This window comes from Notothenia coriiceps, unplaced genomic scaffold (genome assembly GCF_000735185.1).
Source record: "Notothenia coriiceps isolate Sejong01 unplaced genomic scaffold, NC01 NC01_scaffold00029155, whole genome shotgun sequence".
NCBI lineage: Eukaryota > Metazoa > Chordata > Actinopteri > Perciformes > Nototheniidae > Notothenia > Notothenia coriiceps.
The window spans coordinates 39,084-49,436 of record NW_011361856.1 but is presented as its reverse complement, the minus strand read 5'-3'; positions in this window follow the sequence as shown (position 1 = coordinate 49,436).

The window sequence follows — 10,353 nt, the reverse complement described above, 5'->3', positions numbered from 1 at the left end:
CACACACACACACACACACACACGGATAGTGACAGGTGACAAAGGTCATGCGCCAGTTTCAATCTGACGCTCCTGAGAGCACACAGTGTCAGAAGTGTTGCAGCTCCAGATTGTGAAGGCTGTTCTTTGACTTATTTGTACGTTGACACTTAAATGTATATGCGTGAAGAAGTGTGACTGAACCAGGCCTGAGCATGACCAAATCATTACCCTGTAACCCTCATAAAGAAGATTTCGATGTATACAATTTCACCCCGTCAAATGGTAAAGGGGTAGTGATAAAAGAATCTTTATGATTGGGGTTTTTAGTAGATTTAAAAAACTGTCTCATATATTGTTCTTTGGAATTTTACTGTGTTAATTCTGCCTGTATTCAATATATTTCTACTCATGCTAAAATATTTCATTGCTTAGCCTACAGTGGAAAACAGTGCGAAACATGCATTTAGACTATTGTTAAAAGAAAGTCTATATTGAAACCAAAACTAATGGAAGTTAAGCCACGGTGACCCCTGTGCACATATCCAATGTTAGAGAACTTTTTATAATTCTTAATGAAAACAATTCATGAATAATGTGCTAAAATAGCCCAACTGTAGGCTATTTATGTTGCTGGATTTTGATGGTGGTGTTACATGACATGGCATCCATTTGGCTACACTATATGGTCAATTATTTTGGTCCATAAAATGTACTTTGCCTAAGGTTAGGGTTACACATTTTGGTTATGGTTAATTCAAATCCTAAGAAAAATATTCTACAACAAAATAACACACTTTAGATAAATTCCTGATTATTTCTTTTTTGAACATGTTTCCACACTGGTTTTGTTTTTAGCCTCTGCTGATTTATTAAAACTCTTCAACCTCCTGTCAATAGTAACACAACACTTTAGAATAACTGGAAATAACTGTACATTTTTAACCTCACAAATATGGCTGAGCATATTGCATTCTGTCTGCAAATAAGTGACCACTCAAATAATATTTTTGCACCAAATTCATCATAGACATTCAATTGTTCTTGACAGAGTGGAAGTACAATACAGTTTTTGTCATTTTCAGAAGTTCCTGAGCGGCTGATAGCAACTGACTCTCCTTTATGATAAACAGCCACATTATTAGCTTAAAGGAGAGTCTATGGCTGGGAGTTAGAGAGCTTGGTCTGGCCTCTCGCAGCCTGTGAAGAAATGGTTTTGATCTTACCACAGGCTAAACACTGCCAACAGGACTTGACATTGCAGAACAATTTCCCAATTACCTTTTGACATGCATATTGACACAAACGCGCAAAACTGTAATTTTCCCTCTGAATTTGTTAGCTTGAGGGGCTCACTTTCATGCTAGTGGATTGTCAGATGTGCTGCTCTCCCTCCCTCAGTTTCTCGTATACTCACTATATCACTCTCTCTTTCCCAGTACATGTGTCCAGAGAAAGGATTCCCCACTGACAGCTGGAAAACGGAAAAGACCATATCCAAAATGGAGGGAAAAAATGGAACTTTCTCCGAGGCTTTGTTGACATGAATTCATTTTTTTGCCACTATTTAAATCTAGTTGAAGTTTGTCTTGTGTGTTTACTTCCTGTCTAAGATCTTATTTTTGAATCTGGGAAAACGTGCTTATTTTTTCTCTCATGTTTTTGGAATCTTCATGGATTTAAATGCGATCTGATGCTTTGCTTCCACAAACAACTTTCATCTAATACTTCTGAACACTTGTGTGCCAAAAACCTCAACCTTTCCCAATAAACTTCGCAAACATGTTGTCTCCACATTGTCAATCTCAAGGTTCTGGCCAAACTCAACATGCCAGTTGACACTGAAATGCCATAATCACTGGGATGTTTTCCTGCGTTTGAGATGTCCAGGCAGCAAAGAGAGGAGAGAGGACGGAGGCCGTGTCATCACGAGCTTGTCATCGCGCTGGGCTTGACTGGCACATGCTAGGCCGGATTACAGGAGCTGGTGTTGATGGAAGGTTACCCTGAGACTCCTAGCCGTCTGAACCCCTGAAAAGTGGGTCAGGCTTGGGCTTGGCTCTGCCCCGAGCCCCTTTGCCCCAGCGCTGGTCCCGATGCAGGAGCTGTGGAAGAGGAGGATGGAGCCTCAGGCCTCGGATGAAGGCCAAAGCCACTTCCTCAACCTTCCCTTGTTCCAAAAACAGAATCATATATGGTTAGCTTTCTTAAAGGTCCAGCATTTGAGAGAACAAATGATAATACACTTTTGGTTATGAGTATTGATTGCTTTTTTTGTACACAATGGCTTGACAAAAAAGCATTGAGTACAGACATAGAATATAATAGAATCCTTTACTGTCATTATACAGGTACAATGAGATGAGTAGAGCTACTCCTTTGTTTAAGGTGCCATCAAAAATACAAAAAACAAATAAGAGACGTACAACATTCAGGAGAAGACAACATACAAACAACAAGCATTTATACTTCAATAAGCAGATAAAGTTAAAGTGCAGGAATATATCGGTTTAAGTCAAAATAAATATATACACATATATATGCTTCTTTTCACATTTGTTTCAATCAAAACTAATGTTTAATTTATTTTTCTATATTAAACAAGCAACTGTTAGTGTGTTTGCTGCTTGAATGTCATGTGTTGGTGGTAGGGAGTCAAACACATGAAAATAACACAACTTCATATTTTCTGATACCCAGATTTTCCCAATTATGATCACACATCCCTGATTTTGTTTACACTCTTCCATTACAAACAGCTTATTAGGCTGTCTCCAGATTGTGTGATGATTCAGAAATAATAGAGTTTGGATGTTGATTTGCTGTGAACTCCCAATGTTCAAAGTAGTCTAAATGTCTGGTTACATATTGAGCCCTCATGATCCAGTTCATGACCGGCCAGTGTGTTTATATAACACACATTTCAAAAGAAGCGCAACAAATAAGTATTTTTGACACTATGGGGTAAACAAATAGTTCAAAAGTAGGACGGAGGCGAGTTTGTTTGTTTGTCAAATTAAATTATATATCATAAAGTTCTCACTGGTATTATTGGGAAACCACTTTAAAGAGTGTGGTGACAGCGGGTGGAGTTTGACATTAAAGTGACATTGAACCACAAGTCAATTAAAACAGTGTGGCTCATTTCTGCAGCTTGAAGTTAAAATACTAAAGCAGAATATGGTATTTTCTTTAATACAAGGACTAGAATAATTAACTAGCAGGATATTCAAAACCTCCTAGATGCAAACTTGAAAAGATTAATCATTTTCCTAGCTCCTGAAGAAGTCGCACAGCAGATACAAATGAGAAAATGTAAATGCGGCCTATATGAATTCACCATGGGCACCCTCTTTATCTCCCTCCATGGCCCTGGTGCACACTTTGAAAAGTGTGTAACCCAAATGAGCTCCGTCTTCTTTCAGTAGTCACCTAAATTAAAGCAGCCACAACTAAGGGCTGGGGCTGAACGCCAAAGCTTTGCAGTGGCAGCACCGTGTTTAACACAAGTTCCATTAAAAAGAGCCCATTACTACTACTGAGGGAAACGATGCCCGAGGCCTCTCTAAAGTGTTGCAAAAACCTCATTGATAATTAAATGTTGGTTACCCCCGGTATGCATCGCTCCCGCACTTTGCTTACCAATCAAACCTCCGCCCACCACTGCTGCCATTCGCTCCCTCTCCTCTGTGTTTATCAAGGAATCATACAGCTCTCTAATAGGTGCCAATTAGAACCAATGGGGGCTCTGGGGTTAATTATTCCCAACACATTATTTGATTGAGCGTATTTAGAGCAGTACAGTGCTGGGGAAAAATAGTGACAGCGGTAGATAACGCCTTAGTGTTTGCTGACAGTGACAGACACATGCCTGCTAACGTGCACACACATCCAAATCCTCTTCCTAAACAGCTGAAATGACTTTATTCCACTTCCTGTCGCATGATACTTGATGCTAAGCTGTACTGTATAATGTTCCTTGTCTAAAACAATACAAAAAAGGTGGACAAATGTAAAATGTTGCACCTCCCTTCTTCCAAAACCACGTCCAATTGATTTGATTTTACTGAAAAATCTGAAACGTTGACTTTAATTAAATGTATTATGTCAAAAATAAATCACAGAACTGTATTAGGTTAGTTGAAAGCAATAATATTAAGTTGAGCCTTCTTATTTAAACTTAAAATGATTGCTTTCAATTAACCTCATGTGAAATATGTTGACATAATACATTTAATTAAAGTCTTCAGTGTTGGATCCTCACATCCTTCAAAGTGCTTTTGCTTTGAATTTCTCACTCATAACAGCCCAGTGTTGAAGTCTCAAGGTAGCGTGTGAATACAGATAAAAGAGGCAACTTGTTAATAATTTGTAATGTTGAATAATCTCACTCACACAAATAAGAAATGCCCCAAATGTATTAGATTTCACTGGCAAAAACAACAACTGGTGAAAAATCATTATGCAAGTGCAATGAAGAGTGTATCGCCATCAATAATACAATAATATGTGAAGAGGGGGGGGGAAACAAATGTGGATTCAAGCAGCTCTCCTTGAACAGTAAACACTGGCAGGACAAGAAAGTGAAGACAAAAATAATGTGATACACAATGAGCTGTAGGTATCTGATTTATGCTGGGCAAATAGATAATAATCATTACGCCCAGATAGTGCCTCTCCTCAGTCACACAGCAAAGAAGCAAAGACATAAAAGTAAGTTGAGAATAAAGCTTTTGACAGGTTGCTAATGGATCGCTGTAGGCCCATCTGTTTCACTGCAAATAGAGAAATGGTGGGGTTTTTTGATTTGGGTGTTGAAACTGTTACCACTGTCACTGTAAACAATAATTGTCAAACATATTTACCTCGCAATCGCTTTAGCAGATGTTCCGCTTTTTGTTTCAAGCCGCTTTTTTGTGTGTTGTATCTCCCCTCTGCAGACACACCACACGACCACCACTACCACCACCACTGCTGCTGCACCCCCAACTAGAATATTGAGCAGGTATTTGTGAAAAGGTGCTCCAGGGCACAGAGTGCGAGGGATTGGGTTTGGTGGGGGAGAGGGGAGGAGGGAGGAAAGAGATTATCTGGGCCCTTCATCAGCCATTCAGCCCCCCCACCCTCCTCCTCCTCCTCCTCCTGCTCCTGCCCATCGTGGAGCCCGAGGGCCCGAGGAGGCGGCCCCGTGCCTCCCAGCCATGCAACCTCTTTATCACTCTAATCTGTTAATTGTAGGCGCTCAATTGGCACATGGTGGCTTTTTATTAGAGCCTCCCAACATTAACTAGACGGAGAATGTAGAAAAGCTGGTGTGGCCTTTTCTGTTCCTGTGCACCATTTAAAGCCAAAGTATCTATAGCATTTAGCAGGACTCAGGTTTCAAATTCCTTTCACTTACACTTATAAGATCTTATATGTAATGAATAAAACTAACACTTACGCCTGTTAAAAGCAGATAGACAATCAAACGATAGCTTGACTTGAGGTTTTTAGCCAGTGGTGTAAAGGAACTAAGTAGATTTACTCATGTACTGTACATAAGTACCATTTTAAGTTACCTGTATTTTACTTTTTTGATACTTTTTACTACTACAATTCAGAGGTAAATAGTCTACTTGCACTCTATTTAATACCTTTTGTTACTTTGCAGATTTGGATTAATGATGTGAAATATAAACAACAGTTAAATAAGACTTTAGTTACACCTGCAGTACACAGTCATTCAAACCAGCTGCACCGTTATAACCAGCTTTGATAACACTTTAATGCATCAATAATTATACTCAAAACATATTATATATATTATTGTTGAATGCGCCAATCTGCACAATGACTACTTTTACTTGAGTTACATTTTGAATGCAGGACTTTTACTTTTGTAACAGAGTATTCCTACACCCTGGCAATTCTACTTTTACTTAAGTACAAGCTCTGAGTACTTCTCCCACCTCTGTTTTGAGCTTAAAAGCTGCAACAAATATTAAAAACCTGACACCTAGTCCATATAAGAGACACAATGCATCTCTTTTTCTCTAACCCCCTGATGTTCTCCCCTCACAATGGAGGCTTGGCTCTTTAGAAGCAGACTGAATGCAGGGATGACCCTTTACTGCAGCAGGCGATCAGCAGATCTGATCTCAGGTGTTCTCCTGCAGCTTGATACAGTGAGCTGATCCCACCCCCCCGCTAAAGGACACTTTGAGGGAGGACTGCTGGAAGGCCAGAGGTCTCCCCCCTGTCCCGTCCAGGCTTGTCTGTGACGACTGCTCTTTCTCCCACCCCCCCCATTCAATTTCTCTGCCTCCTCCTTTGTTAGTCAGACTTGTATCAATGAGACGTCCCTGTTTTAAAAAAATAAAAAGGGGTGGGGGATTTACTGACCAGGTGACGCAGACATAAATGCACACACCTTCAATGCTTTCTGTGGCCCAAACAGCTTGTGTTTGTTGTCAAAAGACTGATTAGGAATAAGACCCCCTCTCCACGCTGAGAGGTCAACAGCCGCTAAAGTTTGATAAATCTGCGTGTGCAAACATTAATCACAATATCAGCAATCCACCAAAACGCGGCTGTTAAATGTGACTAATTAACAGTGTAGTCAAATTGTGTCCCTCAAAAGAAGGCAGCAATATTTTATTCAAATGTATGAATTGTTTTGTTTTTTTTACGTGTGGAGACATCCAAATTACTTGCATAGAAGTTAAAATTCAAAATGTGATTTGCATGTGTTTGCAGGGTCACACCTCAGAAGTTAGTTTTTTTAGTATCAAAGGTACGCCCAGCGATTGATGCTTTAAAATGTTTGATGTCAAAGGGGAAGGCGCAGTACTTTCAACAAAGTTTTACCTCATGAATCCCGCAGAGAAATGCAGGCCTGCAACCTGGTGACAGAACAATGGAGTGAGCGATTTATGGCTGGCTATTAACAACTCCTGCTTTCAGGCCTCCATACTGCAAACAGGTGTTTTACGAGTCCGCCTGCTGTTTATTTCCACCAACTTTCAGAGTTTCCATTTCTACACCCGACCAAGGGTTAAAAAAAAATCAAACACCTCAGTAGATGACAGAATCACATGGTTTACACTGACTTCGACATATTTAAGCTACAGAGGAGAAACACTGGTCCTTTTGCAGCTGAACGATGAATATTTTCCGTGTCATGGCTGATCACTGACTTAGCCTCTTTTTATTGGTTCTTCAACACAGAATAATTAGTGCTGCAGGAACTTTAAAAACTGCCATGAAGGATGCAAGAGGCGTGACACCGCCTCACAATAGCAAAGGGTACAAATTGATTTAAGTATAAACATGTCCGGCTTACGGTCAGCATCTCCTCCAAAACAAACCCAATGTCCCCTTTTTCTTTCTCTGTTTTTACTGTTTGTGTGAGATTTACAAAGTCACTAGTACCAAGCTGCAAGTAAATAAAAACATCATGATAACAAATTGGATTTGGAGATTCAATTTGTTTAATTTTTCACAGGCTGGAAAGACTTTTGGTTCAATGGGATCTTTGTTTTGGGAGATGAATTTCTGGGAGAATATATTTGTGACCGAGCAAGTGTTTTGATTTTGAGTCTTTTCCCACACATGTGCTTAAGTCTTCAGAATGCGTTTGATTTCCACATTTTCAATGCATCTATGTTTGATTGTGTGCTCCTCTGAGTGGAAAGATTTCTGTGTTTGAGCTTTTTTTAAAAACTCTTCGCAGCCGTTACGTTTTTATCTTGATTCTGCGGCCTGGTCACAAGGACTTCATGCGGCAGACAACAGTGGGTACGATACAGAACTAAACACAGCATGAACATGTCTATTTTGGGTCAATGGAGCCACAAAATGCAGCTGCAGAAACTCTCCTCGATCACATCTGCTCACACAGTTAAGGGTACTGCCATTTATTTGACGATTGACTTCAAGACTCAAGGTACATTTATATTTCAGGCCCTTAGCTACGCTCGGGTTGCTCAAGGTATCATTTTTTGGGGGAAATGGAGGAGATCTGTCTGGGAGGGAGAAGGAGGATGTGAAGCGTTTCCTGAATGGATACGTTTTCAGGTTACGGCAGAAGACAGGGAGTAAGTCTGCCATCCAGCATGGAGTGAAACTAATCTAATTCACTTTAAGGAATGCAAGTGGGCCAATGCATACAAGGTGTGAGGCCTGTAAACAAAACTTGTGGAGGGTTAAATTAGAACCTGACACACATACAATATATCTTCAGAAAAGCTAAGTATAACCTAAAATGCCTAGCTTTTCCACGTTTGAGGTTTGACTGTCATGTCTAGGTAGGTTAAGACAGCTCTTAAGAAAACAATACGTGTTGATTGATTGACTTGTTAGCCAGCATTCACACAACAACTATTTTTCTCTCTGCCATGTTGCTAGAAACTGTTTAGTTTACTATCATTGTGATGCTATTTACAGTTTACAAGGAGGACAAACAACACAACTAGCTTCAGAGAAACAACATGTGTTACTAGTAAAGATCCATCATTGGGATTCCTGTCACAGTAAAATATGAAAAATGTGTCCTCCTCCAAATTGCTGCTGTTGGATTTTGGTAGAGAAGGAACTGTAGCATTATAGTAGTGGGACTTAAACCTTGTCTGTATGTGTGTTTGACAGGCTAAAAGTAATTGTCTGTGTACTGAAGCATTAGCCATTTCCTGTTGTGTTGACAGCTTTGTCATTGGCGGTCAAACTTTGCAGCGGCTGAACATGCCACGCTCCAGACCGCACTCCAGTTAAATAGCTTTTATTGGGTGACTTTTCGCCAGGCTAAATGGGGATACATTTTATTCGCAGTGTTTGGGGAGAGCCCGAGGTGTGTACGGCCAACATAAGTGGAAAGGCTTTGCAACTTAAAGCAGCCCTTACCTCGCGGCACTGTTTTATTACAACTACTGTTTACATCTCCCAATACATCCTAAGTATTTCCATTATTAAGTTTGGACAAATCATTTGCCTGGGGTTCAAGGTAGTATGCCATTGAAACATGATCCTACTGTTGATCTTATTACTGCCAAACCAAACAAGCAGAAATCAATTTCAGCAGGAAAGGTAAAGGAAGAAGGGGAAAAAAAAGAGGAAATTAGATCAAAACGATCGGGGGTGGTGGTTGCAGCTGTGGGTGCAGCAGAGAGGGGGGGCTAGGAGCTATATATGACACCAGTGTTTGTTCACTGCCCAAAGTCGACAAATAGTGAGCGCTGATTTCTAAAGCATTAAAATATTGTACATCAACCCCACCTCCTGCCCCGGAGGTAAAATCAGACACCTTGGATTACATTTTCTTTGCATTCATCACACGCTGAGCTTAGTTTTTAAGACTCACTCCACACTGGGAGAAAAGTATGTTCCAGCTGCGTTGGTACTAACGATGCCTAAAGTCTGATTAGCTGACAGTTTAAAGGTTTTTATACACCGGGTTTTCATTTCATACATTGACTTAATAGAGTGTTAATGAAAATACAGATGCTGTTCCTCTCGCCTGTACATCCTGTATTTATTAGTTTTTATTGGGAAGAGCGTACATGAAATTGATGTCCTGTAACCAAATATCGCAGATTAAAACTAAAATAATTAAATCAAGATTTCCCTCTGATCTTCTAAAGATGTTAGAATAGGAGCTTGCTAAAAAATGACAGGGTAAAGAATACTGCTGTGTCCCACTGAACGTGAATCTTTCCCAGGAGATGTTGCACCCCTGCAGAAAAAATGGGTGAAAAAAGGAGGTGATGGATTAGCCCTAGGAGGAAATACAGAGATTCTGGCAGCAGGCCACTTGCAGCCCCTATAAAACAGCAACATGCGTAGTCTTCCTGCCATATCCCTTTCATTTGGGTGGCACTGCAGAGGAGAGGACTGAGCATTTACACTGTTAATACCACACTAGTGATGTCATGGAAACATTAGCCATACACCCTCTGTCCACGCAGGAGGTGACAGTTCACAAATGTACTAATTGCCTGCAGTATGTTGGTGTCGAAGATGCCACATAAACACAAATATTTAAAATGTCTTTAAAATAGCTTGATCTACTTTACATTTTAAAGTTGGTTGACAGAAATCTTTATTTACAATGCTCACAACGAACATGAATAGACAAGTCAACGTGAAAATGGCATCTCAAACCTATTCCAGAGCTTATTATATGAATATTACGAAACAAACTATTCGCATTCTGCTTTCACATGGTTAAACCCACGGTGCAGAGCCCGCTACTAACATATGGCATATTCCTTAAAGATCATACATATTTCAAATATGTTAATATTGCGCGGAATATATGCAGTGAGAGGTTACAAAACGCACATTAGAAAGCCATGAATTAATCTCATGAAAAATGCAAACCTGTCTAATTATTCTTTG